Source organism: Equus caballus, chromosome 14 (assembly GCF_041296265.1).
Source record: "Equus caballus isolate H_3958 breed thoroughbred chromosome 14, TB-T2T, whole genome shotgun sequence".
Classification (NCBI taxonomy): domain Eukaryota; kingdom Metazoa; phylum Chordata; class Mammalia; order Perissodactyla; family Equidae; genus Equus; species Equus caballus.
The window spans coordinates 22,728,211-22,748,750 of record NC_091697.1 but is presented as its reverse complement, the minus strand read 5'-3'; positions in this window follow the sequence as shown (position 1 = coordinate 22,748,750).

The window sequence follows — 20,540 nt, the reverse complement described above, 5'->3', positions numbered from 1 at the left end:
GCATGGGCCCAGTTCAGCAAGAAGAGTAACATTTTGCTTTTGCATACTGTTCTAATCACAGCACACTTTCTTATCTATTTCATTTCACCCTTTGCAACCAGTGAGATGGGGATTATTAGCACACCCTATACAGATGAGGAAACTGAAGCTCAGAGAGGATTGGCAACCTGCCAGTGGTCACACAGCCGGTCAGTGACACAGCTGAATTCAAACCCAGGCCTGTCTGACTCCTGGGCAGGGACCTACGGCTACCATCTAAGGGCAGGTCCCAGCTGGTCTCCATCCTGGGCCTGAGATGCTGGAGTAGCCTTCCTGGGCCACACGGGGAAGTCTGACCAAACTATGGCCTGAACCTGCCCCTGGCCCAGGTCTTTTCATAACCAGTGCATCTCAACACTCGCAGCACCCTGGCAAACGGGGATTCACGCTACCATTTTAATTAAGGGTAGAGGTGGAATTGGGATCCAGGCTGACCTGACTCCAAATCTTGTACTCCTTCCCCTCCCCACCCCCGGGAAAGCAAGGAGCTCCCCAATAAGTGAGAATCCATTCCCACAACACACGTGCTGTGGGAACACTGGCCACTTTGCCCCTCTGGCTGAGAGAAAGGGGTCTCCTGAGAGGCCCCAGGGTTATGTAGGCAGAGAAAGCGGGTTTGAAGACCTCGCCGTCCATCTGGACTTTATCAGCGTCTTTCCTGGGTAAGATTACAGTGAACGATTATCTGTAGATCTGGAGCCAGCAGGGACTTTGAAGGCCCCAATTGCCAAGGGGGCGGTGAGCTGGGGGAGGGCCTGGAGATGCAGAAGATGAAAAAGCAGCCCAGGCATCTTATCTTCCTGCTGAAATCAAACAGGCCGTGCGGGGCCAGGAGGGAGAGCATTACCCGTCTGCAAGGCAGACTGTCTGGTCCTCGGCCCTCGCTGGCCACCAAAGGGTGGACGGGGACCCAATGAAGGCCCCCCGCTGTCTTCTCATCCTCTCACCCTCCTCTTCGTTTCCTTTGTTCATTCATTCACTCTTCGTGCATTCGCTTCCATCCTTTAGCCCATTCGTTCTATTAGCGGACCTGCCTGGAGCTTTCACTGAGCCAGGCGCTTTGCAACCGTCCTCCCATTTAATCCTCCCAATGAGCCTCTGGGAGAAGGGCCCAAGTCAGCCCCATTTTACAGATGAGGAAACCGAGGCCAAGAGAGGTTAAGTAGTTGGCCTAGGATCCCACAGCTAGTAAATGGCAGAGTCTGGCTTCTCTTAAACATTCAAGCATTCATTTTTCCATTTTTCCTTATCCCTATAGAATTCATTTACTTATTTATTCAGTTTTCTACTTTCCCATTACTTGTTCATTTTAAAATTCCATCTCCCAGGGCCTGCCTGGTGGTGTAGTGGTTAAGTTCACGTGCTCCGCCTCAGCAGCCTGGGGTTTGCGGGTTCAGATCTCAGGTGTGGACCTACACACCGCTCATCAAGCCACGCTGTGACGGGGTCCCACATACAAAGTGGAGGAAGATTGGCACAGATGTTAGCTCAGCAACAATCTTCCTCACGAAAAAGAAAAATTCCATCTCCCCTTTTTATGCATTCCTTCTATCCTTCCCCTGTCCTCCTGTCTCTTTCTCCCTTCCATGACCTTTACTGAGTGCCTACTGTGTGCCTGGCCACCAGGACATCAGGCCAAGGGGCTCCTGACAGATGGCTTCTGGGAAAAGAGATAGGAGACCCCTTATCTGTGATCAACCTCCTCAGACGGGGCTTTGGGGCCAGCCTCCTGTGCCTGACTTGTCCCAGTGTTGGCCCAAAAGTGTATGCTTAGTGATATGGTTCTGGAGATGTCTTTGCCAAACCAGCCTTGAGTGTGACTTGAATGGGAATCCAAATGGCTTGGGGACGAGGGGGCGACTTCCTGCGGTTTCAGGCGCTGAACAAGGCTCTCCTTTTCCTGGCAGTTCTGACCTCCGTTCCTTCAGCGAACATCAGTGAGGACCTGTTCCCTCTTCCCACCCCCACAAGCTACCCAGTGGTCCCTCTGTTCCTCTAGCCATCTCTGCTTTCATGCCTCCCTCCCCTCTAGACCGCTCACTGCTAGAGGCGGGAATTTGGCATCAAAGAGTCTCTGTTCCCAACCCTGGCTCCATGACTTCTGGGCCCGTCTTACTCGCCGCTTCTCCTCGTACCTAACGCAGGGCGTGGGACAGACTAAATGCAGATGCACACAGGACTGAATGGGATGGGAGCGTCTTTCTCTGTAACACTATACTCACTGTAGTGGACAATGCCACGGATGCCATTGTCCTTCGTCATGTGGCTTTCATTTCTACTTGGGAACCCCAACTCCTCCGTCAGGTATAATCGTAATGCGGCTGTCACCCACAGTGCCCGCCGCTGGCCTCGTAGTCTCGGGTGCACGTGTGAGCTGGGCTAGGAGAGTCAAGTTCTCTCTCCCTGGACTTGGCATCTTAAGTCCAGTGACTCAAAGAAAGCAAAAACAAAGGAACAGTTAGACCACGTTTCCTCCCGCCGCCACTGAGGCTGTCCACTAGTTCTGGCTTTCCCCACCTCAGAGAACCATAGTTTCTATCCTTTTCCAATTCTAGCTTCCTACCCATTTTGTGAACTGCTCAGCATCCTTCCAATACGTTCCTTCTCTGCAGACATTCAACTAGCCAGTGAATGTCTGTTGCTTTGCGTGCAAAGAACAAACCCTGGATGATGCCCCGGCACATGGTTTCCAATGCCAGCCGCTGAAGATCTGACTAGGAATGCCCATTTCGCCTCATTGATTGCCTTGCCCGTTGCCTTTTCTGGAAGTGCTCTGAGCTGCCCTCTTTCCGTCCCTGCAGCACTGCCTCTCCCGCCTACCAAGCGGCCTCGGTGCCCTCCCCCCCCCGCCCGTCATCCCCGTTAAGTCTGGGGACACCAGAATGATCTTCCTTCGTCTCTGGGTCTGCCAGCCCTCAGTGGGTGCTGAAGAGTTAGTTACCTGCCAACCTTAGCTGAGCATTTCTCTTTCTTCACTGTAACCTGGATTTTCTCCAGATTAGGAGCAGCTATTTACCTTGATAACATTTAGAGAAAAGTAAAAAAAAAAAAAAATGAACTTCGAAGAGATCTTCAGATGGGTTCTAAATTTTACTCATATTTTCCCTGTCTTTGCCCCAAGTTCGGTATTTCAGGCAACATGACTGTCAGGAGTATGCAACTTTGTACATGTATTTCCTTTTCTATCTCTGCATCTTCCTACCCGGTACTTACTGTGGAATTCGAAATGTTTCTGTGGCTGCAAACAAGAAAGGGAAACGGAGCATTGAAGTAAGAGGGGATTGGACTGTTCAGATCTGCTTAAGGAATGAGGCCAGAGAGAAGCTCCTGTTAAGTCTGCATTTTCTACATGCCAGGTGCTGTTTGTTTCTGAGAGCCCCGGGTTATCTCATTAACCCTCACAACAAGCCTTGGGGAGAAATAGATTATCAGCCCATTTCATAGATTAGGAAACTGAGGTTTCAACAGTAAATTGCCCAGGGATATCCTACCAGTGGGAGAGTTAGAAACCCAAACAGTCCTTGCACACAGGCCTGTCTGATGCAAGCAGAGAAAGCCAATGGTGGCGTTAGGGGGACCTACTACATGCCAGGCCCAGTGTCAGATGCATTTCCTTCGTTTCCCCTAAGCTCCCAGGAGCCTTGTATAGATGAGGAAACGGAGACTCAGGGAGATTGAGAAGCTTTCCCAGGGTCATACAGTGAGAAAATGAACGGATCCAAACCCACGAGCTGTCTGTTCCACTACTCTGGCACACTCCCCCAAATGGGACTCCTGTTTTTACAAGGATCTGGAAGGTCCAGCCTTCTCCCCTGAAGTCATGACTGTGCTCGCCCTCCTTCTTACAGCTCTGTCCAGATTCCCGGTGAGGGTTGCAGCCCTACCCAGCCTGAAACCCCCTCAGGAGAATGTCAACTTAAGCTGGCTCAAGGTTCACTTGATGTCTGCAGAACCCCCAGTAGGCGCCAAGCTCTCCAAAGCTGGAGAGTGATTCATAAATGCGCCCTCGAGGAGGGTGTGAGCCCTGGGGGCAGAAGGCACAGACCCAGCTCAGGCTAAGGCTGTGTAGAAAGTGGCCAGGGAGGTGGACAGTGGGGAGGTTAAGCCCCTGAGCTCTGGGGTCAGGTCTTCTGGGTGAGAGCCTGTCTGGCCCCTTCCAGCAGGGGAATCTTGGCCAGAGCACCTCACCCCTTGGTAAAATGGGGATAGTGAGTACAAACCTCCCAGAATTGCTGGAGCCTTAAAGATGAGTGCACCTAGAGCGTCTGGCCCACAAAAAGCGCTAAAATGATGCCTGTTATTATTATAGAAGCACAAACAACGAATGAGAAGAGGTTGGTGGGAGAAGCCAGCGCATCTTGTAGGCATGGGTACGTGAAAAGAGCACGCCAGGAGGGGGAGAAGCGTGAACTGAGCCCAGAGGCGGGGGCAGGCAAAGCAGGGAGTAGTTAAGTTTGGGGCAAAGTTTCCTGAATGAAGGGGAGTAAAAGGAAACAGTTGACAAGTCGGGCCAGGGCCACATCTTTGAGGTCTTTGAGGGCGGCTCCGAGGCGGCTGTGTTTAACTGCCCAGGTCAGGACCTGCTGGACTTCGCTCATTCATTCTCCATCACCAGCGCAGATTGTCACATCCACATAGCATGTGCACAGTTATTTACTTCATATTTTTCTTTAAGATGAATCCCTCTTTTTTTTTTTTTTTTAACTAAAGGGCATCTATTCTAAAAGGAAGTTTGTTGTTTGCTCATTTTTATCATTAATGGACATGGAACTCTACCTGCTGTAGGTAGAGACTAATTGTCAAAGTGAACAGTGTTAAGTCTTGCTGGATGCTTCTGCCCTGGCAGGAGGCCCTGCGCATTGGGTAAAAAGCTGGATGAGCCTCCCTACCTTTCTCAGGCTGGCCTGCCCGATTCTCTGAGCTGTGCCGCTTGCTTAGAGGGCAATTCTGTGTTTCTGATTCTATCTGTGCTCCAGGAGGCATTATCTCTATCTCCCTAATGACTTCTCAAGCAATAACAGTTTACTGGGTAAAAGAGTAAGGAATGGGCAGGACCTGTTGCTGATTCATAGGAACATTGCAAACAAACCCCACGCCCTAAGTAGCCCAGCCTCTCTCCATTCTCCTCTCTGGAGGCCTAGCTTCTAAGAACCATTGTGTCACACTGGATCTCCTATTCTTTCAGCTCTCTTCATTTATTCATTCATTCAAAGAGTGCCTACTATGTGCCATGCTTTGTTCTAGGTGCTGCCAAGGCAACAACCAGTGAGGTCCTTGCTCTACTTGGGAATTTAAACAAGTGAATACATGAGATCATGGTGGGGTTATTGAGAAAGCAACATGGTGGCAGTGTCATGTGACTTGATATGGGAGGCAGATGGCAACACTAGATAGGGTAGACAGGGAGGGTGTTTCTGAGGAGGTGATATGTGAGCTGAGATCTGAATGACAAGAGGGAACCAGCCAATGGAAAGTTCTGGAAACAGAGGTTTTTTTGTTACAACAGGACTAGAAGAAGACAGCATTTCTGTCAGAGGGAGGAGCAAGAAGCTAATGGTGCCCCGATATGGGAAACAATGGGACAGCAAAGGCGCAGGGGCTAGGAAACAAGAGTCCAGTGTTGGGCATGTTAGATGTGTAATGTCAGCCAGACACTCGAATGCATTCATTCTCTTCTCTGCAAACCCATAAGGTAAAGGTTATTAGTGTCTCCCATTTTACACACAGGAAAACTGAGGCTCCGGGAAGCTCCCTAGCTAGTAACAGACAGAGCTGGGATGTGAATCTGCGTTTTAGCACACCAAAGCCAGCACTGTCCCAGCTGCCCCGGGCTGCAGCAGCGTTCACATCCAGAAGTTGCAACATAGTGGCCCAAGCGGCAACGCTAACAGCCAAGTGGGTTTTATTTGCTTTACATGGATTTTGAAAAATTAATCTGAGCTAGTGATCAACTCTTAAAGATAAGACTTCATCCCAAAATCTGGCTCTCTGGCTTCTGAAAATATTTGAAGATCTGGTAACAGTGGGGCCATGGTTTTACTGGCAACAATGGGCCAGAGCAGTAGTCCTGCCCCCTTTATATAAGCAAAGGCTCTCTGTTTTTCTGCAGCCCTCACTTCTCCCTATTGTTTACCCCGGGCCCCTTCATTCCTCTACATTACATTCCTGGCCTCTCTATTCATTTGGCTTTGAGAACCCATTTCTCCATTAACGAAATAAGGAGGAAAACTCACAGAGGGCAGCAAGAAAGGAGTGACCTGAGGAATGAAGTTACAGTTCCTTGCCAGAACACTCTCCTGCCCTTCTGATATGATCATTTTGTGCAGACAGTAGAAAGTGTTTCTAACATCTGGGGCAAGGCCCTGGTGAAGAGGTCAGTCCTGGATTTTAATCCTGGCTCCAAGTCCTCATTATGGGACTTTGGGCGAGTCCTGAAACCTTAGTCTCCTTGTGCATAAAGTGAAAAAAAAAATTATAATACCTACTTTACAAGTAGGAGGACAGGGGAAAATAACAATTCAGGTAATGTGCTTGGAACAATGCTTGTTTCATGGCCATCCCACAGCCGCCGTGACGGTAGGAAGGAACTGAGTGGCCTGTTTCATGACTGTTCTTCAGAATGAATAACACACATTTAGAAACATTGCTTTTCTCCATATCCATGTCTCATGAAACAGCTTGACTCCAACACTCCCCACGCTCTTCCACGAGTGTCTCCATCCCAGAGCCACATTTTGTGACATCCAGCCCAGTTTTCCAGACCTTTCTCCTCACTTCGGTCTAACCACCCTGAGGTCTAGTGCTTTCTGGTTCTCTGCCTGAGGCCGGCTGGTGCTGGGACCACGGGTCTGCATCCCATTTGCATGACAGGAGCACAGGCAGGATTTTGATCCTTTCTCTGGGTGTGTGTGAGTCCGTGCTCTGCACAAAAGCCCCACTCAGCATTGCTTTTTCAAGCTGAGCTTTAAAAGGCTTATTTGCCATGACATCCAGCACTTGTAATTTGAGGTCATACCCCGAGGAGGAATTGCTAAATCTGTGTAAAATGTCTCTTGCCTCCTTTTCTTACAGATTCTGTCAGATTATCTCTTTAAGAATTCTAAACCCATGTTGTTTGAGGTGGTTTTAGGCTAAAGTACATTCCCCAAACATTTCTTTGTTGTTCAAAATAAAGCAATTGAGAGAGTTCCTCGTCAAATGAGACGCTTTCTAAGAGATCAATATGAAAGACAACTGCCTCCTTGCTAAGGGGTAATTTTAAGAGAGAGAGGAAAGAACGTGTGTTATAGCGAAGCGTGTCCAATCATGAGAGTCGTTTGCTGAGGTCCTGTGTGAGCCATGTGTTGCTCCTGTGTTCTCAAATCTCCTTGTCCCACGGGGGACATGAAGCCCAAGGAATGGAAGAGACGGACCGAGTCAGTCCAGGGTAGCACAGGGCGGCCCAGACCTGCTGGGCTCAACCCCACAGGAGCCGCATGTTCACCCCGCACTGGTCAGGCCCTGTGCCCGGCTCTGGCTGTACGAAATCAGACGAGCCGGTCCCTGCGCTCCAGTTGCTGCGAGGCCTGTTGGAGGTGAGCGTGGAGAGCACCAAACAGCCTACAATCCAAGGATAGAAGTGCTCAAATGGAGGAGTGTCCAGGACCTCTGGGGATCCAGGGGACGGAGGCTAACTGTCTCCTGATGGTCAGTGGAGGCTTCAGGGAGGAGGTGTTCCAGCAAAGTCCTGCAGGAAAGAATGGTTGGAGTGCTGATCTGAGGCCAGAAGAGCGGGGGGTTTGGAGAACCAGGAAGGCACAGGGCAGGTAGTAGGAGGTCGCTAGGCGCTGGCCCGGAGGCCCCTGTGGCCGGCTGCGTGCTGGGCCCGGCTGGACAAGGCCTAGGATGCAGACTCTGAAGCCGCAGCTCTCTCCTCCTCACCGCTGGATGTCGGGGGTGTCTCATCCCCCTTCACAGCTTCTTCCAAACCTGGCACGAGCATCTGAAGGGTCCCAGCAAGCGGTGAGGAAGGTGAGCTCACACCTGTGTGTCTGCAGAGGTGACCCCTGCACACTCGCACACAAGTGGAAATTCACACATGGGGAGAGAGGCAGAGCCAAGCAAAGGGACACACAAGCAAGCAGACAGCCAGACAGCCAGCCAGACAGACACACACTCAGACACAGCCACACAGACATGATAAACAGACAACCGTTAGATGCCCAGAGGAACACTCAACAGACCCAACACACATGCACGCCACACTCACACACAAACACACACGCCATCCCCACCTCTCTCTATCTCTCTGTCTGCCTCTCTCTTTCTGTCTCTGTATATCTGTCTCTCTCTCTTTGTCTCTCCCTCTCTCTCTTTCTGTCTCTCTCTCACATGCACACACACACTTCCAAAATAAACAATGGAAACTGGATCAGAGCACCCCCCCAACTCCTCCCCATCAGCTTTTCACGGCGCTCATCCCCCTGCCCTCTCCTTTCTTCTTCCAACAGAATACTTTTCCTGCCAGTCTCGAAGCGGACTCCACAAACCCTTCTTGAATACAAGCACGTACACCCAGCTAAGGGCCTGCAGGTGCCCTGTGTACCTCCAGGAGAGGGACCATTCTGGGCTGGAACACCCTAGTTGGGGTGGGAGGGAGGGCGAGGTGGAGAGGGAGGGGAGGTGTTGCTATAGAAACGCAGCCTGACCCCCAGAACAGGAGGCGCGGGGTTTGCCCCTCTAGTGGGGTGAGCAGAGTTAGACTCTCCCAGGGCCCCCGAGATTGTCCTGTTTCTCCCACCACACCCGTCACACTGATCCCGGGTGACGTGGCTGAATTTGGCCATAAGCAAGTTAGTCAACCTGATACCTGGGCAAAATGATGACTAGTTGAAAAGTGACTATCCTCGTTCACTGTTGTCAAGTGTGATTAATTTGGGTGCATCCTCGGGGGGTTCGGCAATGGTTTGTGGTTCTTTAAGGATTTCAACTACGCTTCAGAATTTGTTTTCTCTTTTTTGGGGGAGGGTGGGGAGTGTGTTTATTTCTAATCCATTTTCAGAAGGTCGTTTGTTCTTATACTATTTGTGATGAATATTAAGGTCATACTGGACTCTTTTATCTATTTTATTCATCCATTCAACAAATGTGTACTGGGAGTCTAATAGGATGGGTGTTCTGCTCAGGCCTGGGGGGACATACAAATGAGAGCAAAGTTGACAAAGTCCATCACTTTGGGAAGCTCACATTTTGAGGGGAGAAAGAGGCATCATAAACAGACGTTTAAATGTTGAACAGCATGTGTAAAAGCCATGAAGAAAGAGAAGCTAAAGTCTCAGGGCAAGCCCAGCTGAGGGGCAACAACTGAACAGAGACCTCAATGCATTGAGAGAGGGACACACACACACATCCAGCAAAAGGGAGGAGATGTGCAAAGGCCCTGAGGTGGAACAGCCTTGCTGTGTTTGCGAACAGCCAGGAGACCAGAACAGGTGGTCCACAGTGAATGAGTGAGAAGAAGGGAGGAAATTAGCCTGACGAAGCAGTCAGGGCCTGGATCACAGTCAGACCTCGGTTTCAATCCAGCTGGATGGGAAGCCACTGGAGTTCTGAGAATCAATGTGATCCAATTGAAACTTTAAAAGGAGCAGCTCTGACTGCTGTGTGCAGAACAGCCTGGAAGGGGAGCGAGCTCAGTGGGAGGAGAGAGATGAGTTAGGAGGACCTCACAGTCATGCCAGTGACTAATCAAGGGCACACACCCTTACTGTCCTCCTGGAGGAATTCCCCAGAACAGTCTGCAGGCGGAAGAGACCAACTGTGGCACAGCAGAGACCTGTTAGAAGCCACCAAGTGTCCACAAGGAAGAAACTGTTGATTATCGCTTGTTCAGGCCCTACTATGTGTCCAAGACAGTGCAAGAAACTTTATATGAAAGATCTCACTTAATCCTTCTAATCCCCATTTGAGGTAAACACAATTGTGTCACAGATTGGGGAACAACCGCAATCTCGCTGTGTGCAAGCATTGAAAAATATCAAAAAATCAGAAAGGGCAGAACTGGCTTGAAACAAATGAGACAGCTTAAAGTTAAAAATATTTTTGATCAAAAGACTGAAACTTTGTTTAGCTTTTCTTTTACTTTCTTTCTTTGTATAAATGTAATGTAATCTCATCTCAGAGATAGTAAAGTTGAAAGAGAGAAATGAAGTCACGGAATAAGGGCCCCCACAGGTCCACCTCCTTCCACCCTCCCTCAACCCCTTCGTTCAGACATAGCCACACCTCCTATGCAGACACGACACCCTTCTGCAAAAGTACGCTCGTGCCATGCACACTGTTTCGTAACATTCCATAATTCATTTAGATCAACTCAGTAGGAGAGGTCATCTCGACAATTTCCTCTTTTCTTGGTCATTTAAGTTGTTCTCTTATTAATGAATACTTATGGTGTCCCAACTTTTCCTTATTACAATGAAGGGCAAGAATAAATTATTGAAAATAAAGCAGAAACAAAACAGAGAGACAGTAAAAATTCTAGGAAAAAAAGGGCAGAAAGGCTTTGCGCAGAGGAAGAGGAATTTGCAATTGATGTTTCCGATGCTAACTACTGGGGCTATTCATTTTCAACCAAACTTTTGTTTTGACCAAGTTGTCTGTTAGTCACTCAGCTTTCTTCCAAATTGTTTGGACCAAATGGCTCATTTGTTCAACTTCAATTTGGCCAATAGTCTTTTGGCTGAATGACATGAGCATTAATAACACTAGTATTATGAATGGCTACTATTTATTTCGCTTTGAGCATGTGTGCCCTAGCCCTGCGTCAGAGCTTGTTGTAATTCATTCTCCCAACAGCAGCTGAACGCTGCCAGGACAGTCTTCCCCGTCTGCTGCAAATGGACTCAGGTTCAGAGGGATAAGGTCGTGGGCCAAGATGACCTGGCTGGGAAGTGGCAGAGGCAGCATTTGATCCCAGACCAGCCTGGTTGCCCACCTTTGGGCCTTTGTCATTGCCACACAATGAGATGTGTGAAAGCACAGCACACAGCAGGTATGCAGAAACGGTTGGTTGTTCCCTCGGCCTCTCATTCCCCTGGGCACAGTAATTGCTAGCAAGAGAAAGCAAATGCTATGCTTATAGTAAAAAGTCTTCACTGATTCTAAAACTTTTTTATTCTGTAAATACAACAGAGATTTCCAGAAGTGTAACTTCAGTTTCTGAATCTAGCAACTAATCTGTCTATATTAAAAGGTCTTTACGGCAATGCGTGATGCTGTGAAAAGTATGTTTTCATTTCCGTGCATTTAGTCTTGGTTTATAATGTGAGCTGTCATGGAAAATAAAAAAATTAAATATAAGAAGAAAGAGAGAGAGAAGAAAGAATTCTGAGGGGGCTGGTCTGATCGGTCCAGAACCATCCATTACCCCACTGGAAAGTCAGTGCCGAGGGGCCCTGGAAACCCGGGGAGATGGACAGCCTAAAGAAGGTGCCTCTCATGCCTGGCCACAAGGAGCGGGGTCCAGAACAGGAGACAGTCTGCGAACACGGCCGCAGTGTGCCCGCTGGCTGCAGGCGGGCTTCCTCCTGGGGATGCTGGAGTTTGATGACGAGAATTTTACAAGTTTGTCTTTTCTTTCATGATAACACAAACAATATTTTAACTGTTATAAAGAAAAAACTCTCTTTTTGGGGACTGTGAGGTCATCAAGGAGAGGATGACAGCCTTGGCGAGGTTGGGGGCCACCGCGGAGCTGAGCCCAGGGGAGAACTTCGCCACAGTGGTGAGCAGCTCTCTTGAGCCGGGGCTGGTTGCACACAGCATGCCCAGGCAATAGGGACAGTCCAGGAGTCCGTTTAGCAAAGGGTGGAAATGAGCAGGTGGGGGCGCACTGAGTGAGGCTGGCAGAAGGTGGTCGCTGGACGCCTGTGTGCCAGGCTCAGGGCTGCCTCTGGCCTGCCGTGGGCAGGGCGAGGTTGCTCCAGGTCGTCTGTGCACCTCAATTTCATCATCCGAACGCTAGAAGAGGAAGCCGAGAGCCTGGGGGTCCTGGGGAGTTTTCGTAGCATGCAGACTCCTGCCGTCCCTCCTCCAGGGAGAAGGATCTGTCCTACCTCTGACCTCCCCCATCAGCTGGCCCCAAGCTGAGGACACCTGAAGGAAGGACAGGGAGGACCTCCGAAGGACTGCAGGTTAAATCACAGGGCACACAGTTGGCGCTCATTAAATGCCAGTTCCTTCCTCCTTTTCCTTCCTCTGAGGGGCCTTCGTTGGGGTGACAGTGTTTGACCTGGATATATCAGGGATCAACTGCTCCGAAATTTCCCCCCACCCTGGCCCAGCTTTGCCCCTGGCAGGTGATGAGTGCCCCATCCCGGGTGGCCCAGGAGGGGTCAGGACAAGAAGCCAGGCCTGGGGCTCCTCCAGGGACAAGAGTCACAGTTGGTTACTCTGCCACCCTCCTGTCTGCACGGCCTAGGCCTTTCTGGTTGTGTTTATTCTCTCCAGGAAGCGGGGGAATCCTGAAGGACTGGCCAATCGCAACGTGTCGCTGGCACAGGCCGTCCAGAGCTTTCCCAACACTACCACCTCCACCAGCCACTCCGGCCCCAAATCCTGCACCTTGCAGGGGCATCTGGCCATGTGGCCCCTGCTCCCGGTCCTGACCACTATCCAAGGAACGTGTGTTAGGGCATCCTGAGTTAACTCAAGCATCCCATGGGCCTGGGCCAGAGTCCAAGGGAACAGACAGAGTTCTCCAGGGAAGCTGGGTTTGGGCACACATATGCCCGAGCCCAGCTCTCTGAGACCCAGGGCAGGAGATTTCTATTTTGGCATCAAACATTTAAAACAGCACCTTTGATGAAATAGTCTTATTTCTCCCATGTTGACTTTCTTCTTGGAATGGCCAAAGGCTCAGAAAACCCTTGCTTTGTACGTGGAAGGGATTTCCCTACGTCTCCATCTATCCATTCACTCCTTCAGCCGATGCCTGTTGATCCTGAGCACTTATGATATACCAGGCTGCAAGTGGACCGCAGGCGGGAAGGGGAAATGGTGCCCATGCTGGACTGGCAGCCCCCACAGCCTGTCACCTGCACAATCCAGATGTTGTGGGGCAGTTACAACAGGCAGGAGCTGAGGACCTGACTTCCAACCACAGCTTGCTGGGCTTTTTACCCCAAAAGATGTAGGTTTGAACCTTACTTCCACCATTTCCTGCTCTGTGAACTTGGGGAACACCCATTCCCTCGCGGATCGTTGCCTTCTCTTAATGGAGAAACCGTTCTGACCTCACAGGGTTCTGGACAGGTGCCCTGGGGTAAGGTCTGTGGAGACGCTGGTTCAGGGACGCCCCACAGTGCGGCCCCGCTGCGGCTGCTGCTGTGGATGGTGTTTCATCTTGGCAACTGCCTGACCTCAACCACTCCACAGCCCCACTGCCTGAGCCCTAAAATGATGATAACCAAATCTAACGAGCTTTCATAGAAGGATCAAAGAAGATATATTTGCAAAAGGGATTTTGAATAAAGATGATATTTGAAGTGGATAGACAATAAGCATATAACACATATCTCATTATAGGGAAACGAAACGATAGGAGGCCAAGCTCCTTTCAACTGTAACAGGGGACTCTGTTCCTCACCTTCCTCTAGTCGGGGGAAAACCCCTGTGGCGTGCCCAGCACTCTGCTCAGTGCACTCGCATGATTCCTTATTTCGTCCTCTCTGCGTGGTCATGATCCCTGTTTTGCACATGGTAAAACAGTGGCTCAGAGAAGTTACAGAGCCTGCCCAAGGTTACACAGCTAGCAAGTTGGGATTAGAACCAAATCTGTTTGGTTCGAAAGACCCTGCACCTGCCCCTATATGTCCTGACAGCACACAGGTGCTGTACATGCCCTTTCTGCTGCTTTAAAAAAAAAAAAAAGAAGAAGAAGAAGAAGCCCTCTGCAAGAGTCATTCACACGGAGTGCAACAGCCACGAGTGCAGAGCAGGCCTCCCAGCCTGGATTCCAGTGAGCACTCGGGGTTCAAGCAGTGAGTCACTCTCCCGTCTCAGCCCCACCCCCATCAAGGGTCCTTCCCGAAGTCTCGATGCCCTTCAGCTTCCTTCTGAGCTATGGTGGTAGATATAGCAAATGAAAATACGGGCCATCCAGTTCACTTTCAATTTTACGTGGAAAGAAGATGAACGTGTTTAGCATGAGTGTGTCCCACGCAATGTGTGGGGACAACCTGATCTGAATTTATCTGAGAACCCCACTCTGAGCTGACCTCTGAGGAGAGCTGGGTTAAGGCTGGTAGGAGGGCATCATGGAACCAGGCCCTGAGAACCTTTAGGCAAGGCCCTCAGGAGTTTAACCTTCACGGCTAGTCTCTTTGTCCCAGCTCTGGGGGCCGCTGCGGGGTTGACCACTGCTTCCCAGGAGGAAATAGAAGTGGATGCCTCAGTTTGAGAGAAATCATCCTTCTCTCTGCTTCCCTTCCCTCTAAGAGGAGTGATAAACCCAGGAATTGCCAGGCACTTACAAACACTTTTTCAAAACAAACCAAAGTGGAATCTGGACTCAGCCAGGTACAAAAACATAGGTAGAACTTTACCAAGAAGAGGGCTGGGAAGGCCGGTCCAGACAAAGGGAACAGTGTGTGCAAAACCTCAGGACTGTGCACGGGGGCGTCGTGTGCAGGAAAATGGAGAGATGAGCACGCGATGGCAGCCTCGGATGTCCAGGCACGTGGCTGGGGAGAGAACAAGCAGACCCCAAAACAGCAGGGGCCTTGTGTGTGGGGTTACTGAGCCTGGACTTTCTCTCTGAGACAATGAGTCGTCGTCGAAGGATTTTGACCAGGGGAGTAACCCGGGAGCAATCTGGCTAAGAATGGTTTCATTTCATTGTTACTTGATTACGGAGATTGAACTGTTTTTCCATGTTTGCTATTTGAATTTTTTCTGTTTCTCTTGTTGATTTGTAATAACCTTAGACATAGAAGGCTTTTAGTCCCTTATTATTTTTTGGTAATGTCCCTCATTTGTCTTCTTTATAATTTTCTATTTTTAAAGTAAAAGATAGTTTTGAATTTTATATAGTCACATTAAATCATATTTTGATGTGTAGATTTTTCCATTGTCGTTGTCTTAAAAAAGTTATTTCCTATTCTGAGGAGAGAACAATCCAGATGGATTATAGAGTTAAATATGAGAAACAAGCACACGTACACATTGCCCTTCTAGCTTTTCTCTTTGTCACTTCGCTGTATGCTGTTTGTTCCATTTAACTGAATAATCCATCTGGAATTTATTTGGAGGTATAGTGTGAGGTTAAGATCTCTCTTTTTTTCTCAAACACCCAGTTTGCCCGATGCCTTTTATGGATGAAGCCCGAGTCTCCCATGCGGTGTGGCGCTTCCTCACCACAGAGCAGCTTTCCCCGGCCGGGAACCGCTGTCTGACGCCCTGCTCTGGTCCAACAACCGGTTCAAACGCGGCACCGTTTCAGCGACCGTGACTCATGTGCGTGTTTTAACGTCTGATGAGAATTCTCACTCGGTTATTCTTCTTTTACAAAATCTCCTTTTGCAGCCGCCGCCCCGTGGCCAAGTGGTTGAGTTCTCGCACTCCACTTCGGCGGCTCAGGGTTTCGCTGGTTCGGATCCTGGGCACAGACATGGCACCGCTCATCAGGCCATGCTGAGGTGGCGTCCTACATGCCACAACTAGAGGGACCCACAACTAAAACATACCACTATATACCGGGGGATTTGGGGAGAAAAAGAAGAAGAAGAAGAAGAAAAGATTGGCAACAGATGTTAGCTCAGGTGCCAATCTTTAAAGAAAAAAAAGTCTTCTTTTGCTATTCTTCCAAATAAACTTAGCATCATTTTGTCAAGATCTAAGAAAAAATCCCATGGAGATTTTTGACTAAATTAATTTGACAGAATCGCCGCCTTTACCACATTCAGCCTTTCCATCCAGGAATGTGCTACATCTCTCACGGACATTATTTCTAATATTCGTAAAACTCCACGAAGTCATAATTATCCTCATTTTACAAATGAGGAAACCAAGCCTCAGAGAAGTCAGCAGCCTCCCCAAAGTCACGTCTACGGTGTATCTGAGCTGAAAGCCCACCGCTTCTTTCCAGGAGCTCGATCGCTTCTCTCATGGAAAGCTGAGAAAATTTAAAAAATAAAGCCATTTTGGGATTATTTACATCTAGCAAACATTTATTAGGCACTTTTTATGTGCCAGATATTGAGGATAAAGATGAACAAGACACAGTCCCTAGTCTGAAGGTGCTCATCATCTTGGGGGAAGGAACAGAAAAGTAGACAGATAATTATCACGTGGTGTAATATGTTATGTCAAAATAGTAGTTTCTTACATCGTGAGCTTATCACCTGCCAGGTACTGTTCTAAGTTCTTTACCTACATCTTCTCATTTTATCCTGAAAAGATTGAGTCACTGTTGTATCCACTTGTGTATGAGAACATCAAGGCACAGACATGTTAAGTGACTTGCCCAAGATGGTCAAGTTGCTGAGAGGCAGAGCTGGGATTGAAGCCCGACTCCAGAGCCCGTGCTTGGCCCACTGCCCAGGGCCGCCACAGGGATGCGCACGGGGAGCTGGGTGGGCCTCAGAAAGGGCACCTCATTGGGCCTGGGCAGGCTTCCAAGCAAGGCTCAGACGGCCTGAGACTTTGAGGATCCCCAGGAATGAAGCAGGCAGCAAAGGGGGAGAGAATGGACTTCCAGGCACGGAGAGCAGAACCTGCAAAGGTATGGGGCGATAAGGACCAGCGTGCTGGGGGGGTGGGGGGGATGCAGATGAAAATAATCATAATCACAGTAGCTAGTGTTTACTGAATGCTGACTAGATGCCAGGTTCTCTCCCGAGCTCTTTACACGTAGCCACCCTAGGACATAGGGGTTATTATCCCATTTTACAGATAGGGAAAGTGAGATGCAGACAGATTAAGTCACTGGACTCTGACCACGTAGGTATAAGCAGCAGAGCTGAAAATGCAACTGGAGAGGGGAGCATGAGTCAGACGGTGAAAAGTCTCAAGAACCAAATAGTTTGGACTTTAGAGAAGAGTCATAAAGGCCTTTGAGTAAGAGCCATGGTCAGATTTACAATGCACGGGGCAGAGAGAAGGTATTCATCCTCCTCTCGGCCCTTAACCACTTCTATGATCTCATTTAAACACCATGACCAACCCGTTGAGATGAGTACCATTACTCCCATCTTATAGATGAGAAAATTAAGGCTCTGAGGACACGAGTGACATTGCCATCACTAGACAGGGGTGAAGACAGAATCCAAACTCCCGGGCATCAGGCACCAAAAGCCAGCTGTCCCCATTATCAGAAAATGGAGGGAATGGCAGAGAAATGGGGAGCGGGGGTCCCATCCCCAGCGGGTCACGGCACTCACCCACATGGGGGATGAAAGTTCCCTGGAGAGTATGTAGGTCACCTCCTGACAATAATTAAAATGGAGAGTTGCAAAGAGATAAAACTTTACAAAGCATTCTTGACATTCTTGCCCATGGCTGGAACAATATTAACTTTCGTTTGGGGGCGTTAATGGGCAGTTCCATCAGGTTTTGAGTAACTCCTTCCAATTTTCCTTTTGCACTGGAAAATCTCTACCTTCCGAGTCCAGACACCCGCCGTTTGGATACAGTAGGAGGCTACGTGCGATGCCACCACGCGAGCACTTTCCATCTGGAACACATTTGGGCACCAAAAGGCCGTAATCATTTGTGATCCTGAGAACATGCACCAGAGACAGTTCACTGGGAACTTTAAAGAAAAACCAAAAAAGACAGAGGCAACTATGTAAACATGTAAAACTTCTCTGCGAGGGGTGAGAGACGTAATGGATATAAAGAGCAAAAGAGCAGACTGGAAAGGAAAACCAGCCCCGTGCGGAGGAGGCCGTGTCATCTCCATTGCGCAGATAAGAAAACCGAGGCTCAGCAATGTTAAGTACTTGCCCAGATCAAGCGGAGGCTGAGTTGGGATTTGAATCCTGTCAGTTTGACTTCAGAGCATGAGCCATTACGCCCTAAACTATTGTATAATTAGAACAACAAGAAAAAGAGGAGACTTGAAAAGTTAAAAAATATATATATTATAGTAAATATTTTACACAAAATCAACACTTATTTGGATATAAAAAGTGCATTCCACCTGATTAGAAAAAAAAATCCAGACCCTAACATCTAAGTGAGCAAAGAGCATAATGTGTGCAATTAGACAAACTCAAAAAGCTATACAACCTTTGAGAACACTCCAAGAAATGCAAATGAAAACAACAAGAACTTGTTGTTTAGTATCAAGCAAATTCAGTGGAAAATAAAGATAACCTCTAACGCTGGTGAAGATGATGAGAAACTGAAACACCCGGACAGCTGTGGGCAGGTTTAATAGGTTCGGCCTTGCTGAAAAATAATTTGACAACCTATTTCAAACATCATACACATTTCATGTGAGTTGACCAAGTCAAGTCAGGCCTGGAAATTTATCAAAGTAAATAATCTGAAATGAAGACCAGGCTCTCCTGAAGCCTTATTGACAGTAATGAAAACATCAGAAGCCATCAAAATGCTCAATAATAAAGTAGTTGTTGCATTAGTTATGGGGCGTCCCCTCAAAAGACTTCAACACAGTCTTTAAAATTTCCTTTTAAGAACACTGAGTAGCATCATGGAAAACGCTTTTGCTAGAAGAGAGAAAAGAGAAGCTTACAAAATGGCATCTAAGCTATGATTGAGATAATAAAAAATTTATCTGCAAATGGACAGAGACAGGAAAAGAACATGGGCACAAATTGTTTGGGTGGCGGGATTGTGGCTAATTTTTTATGTTACTGTTGATGCAGTGTTTGTGCAAGAGAGAAAAATCACACTCATAAAAATGATAGCTCTGTGATTGTATTGGGCCAAATTCTTCCAGTGCTAAAAATATGTTAAGAACTTCTGGAAAGCCACATTAACTCTTTAAATTACCACTGTGGGACCCTTGAATGTTAAAAATAATAATAATAGTAGTAAAAAAAGAGGCCAGTAAGTCAATGCTGCTTCCAAATTTACCACGTTAACTGCCAAGACATATCTTAGGCATTAAGACAATGTCGGCCAACAAGCCCAAATATAGAAGAGTTGGAGGCTCACGCGATGTCTCCAGCCGAGTATGGACAACCGCAGCACACCCTCACAGGTCGGCATTCGTGCATTCGTGATTCTCACAGTATTTCCCACAGTTAAACTCACTCCCTGCGTGAGGGCACCCCCACCTTCTAACTTTTACAGCTGAAGTTTCTAAGCTAACCCCCAAAATCCTAGTTGAGACGCCATTTCACTACACTGTTCTCAGAATATTTCAGTTCATTTGATCTTGTCCCTTTGGGGGGACACTGAGGAAAGAGCTGTGTCCCTATTCTGTGACGAGTCCCCACAGAATCTGGCATCATCTCAGCCATTAGAAATGCTTACCACATGAGTCAGTTTCCTGCGGCCACTGTAACAATTCACCCCAGAATCGGTGGCTTAAAGCAACAGGGATGTCCTCTCTCACAGTTCTGGAGGCCGGGAGTCAGAGGTCAGTTCATGAAGCTGAAATCAAGGCCTCGCTTCGTCCTGGGCCTCTTCCAGCTTCCACGGGCTGCTGGCAAGCCTCGGCTTGTGGGTACATCACTCCTGTCTCCACCTGTGTTGTCCCATTGCCTTCTCCTCTTGTTGTCAAGTCTCCCTCTGCCTCCCTCTTATAAGGACATTTGTGATGGCGTTGAGGGCCCACCTAGATAATCCAACATCTTAACCTCCCCACCTTAAGATCCGTAATATAATCATACCTGCAAAGTTGCTTTGACACAGCCAGCCAGACCCAGCATTGGCAGTGTAGCCATAATTTTCTGATTTAGTAAAAACAAAATTGGTGGCTTGAAATTAAATCATGCCAAAGTTTTGATACGCTTATCTTAGGATACTAATGAAACACTTCAAAACACTGATCTGAAGTGTCCAGATTCTCAGATTTTGTTGTGTGAGTTTTGTTTAGTGGCATGTACTTTTTTCAGTGAGTGTGTGGCACGTGGCCGTCCTTGAACACGTGGTCACCTTTGTTGTGTTGGCATGCTCAGTCGCTTGTACATGCAGGGATAGCATTTGAACAAGTTTTATCAGCAAGCAACATTTACGGTTAATAAACAAGGTTTCAAAAATCGTGTAAGAATGGATTTAACCCCACCGAATGGAGAGAGTGAACTTCAGGTCCCTGTAGCTCTAGCTCTTGCTTGCTGTATTAGTTTAGAAGCTAGCGCTGCATCTGCTGTGCATATTCTGATTTTACTAAAGTAAAAAGTTAAACTGCAAACGAAAAAACCCTGTAACCTGTAACATTCACAGGTTCTGGAATTAGGATGGGGATGTCCTTTTGGGGGGGCCATTGTTCAGTCCACCACACTACATTCCATGGAAATAGAGCACCAAGTTGCCCACTTTTCTCTTAGAAA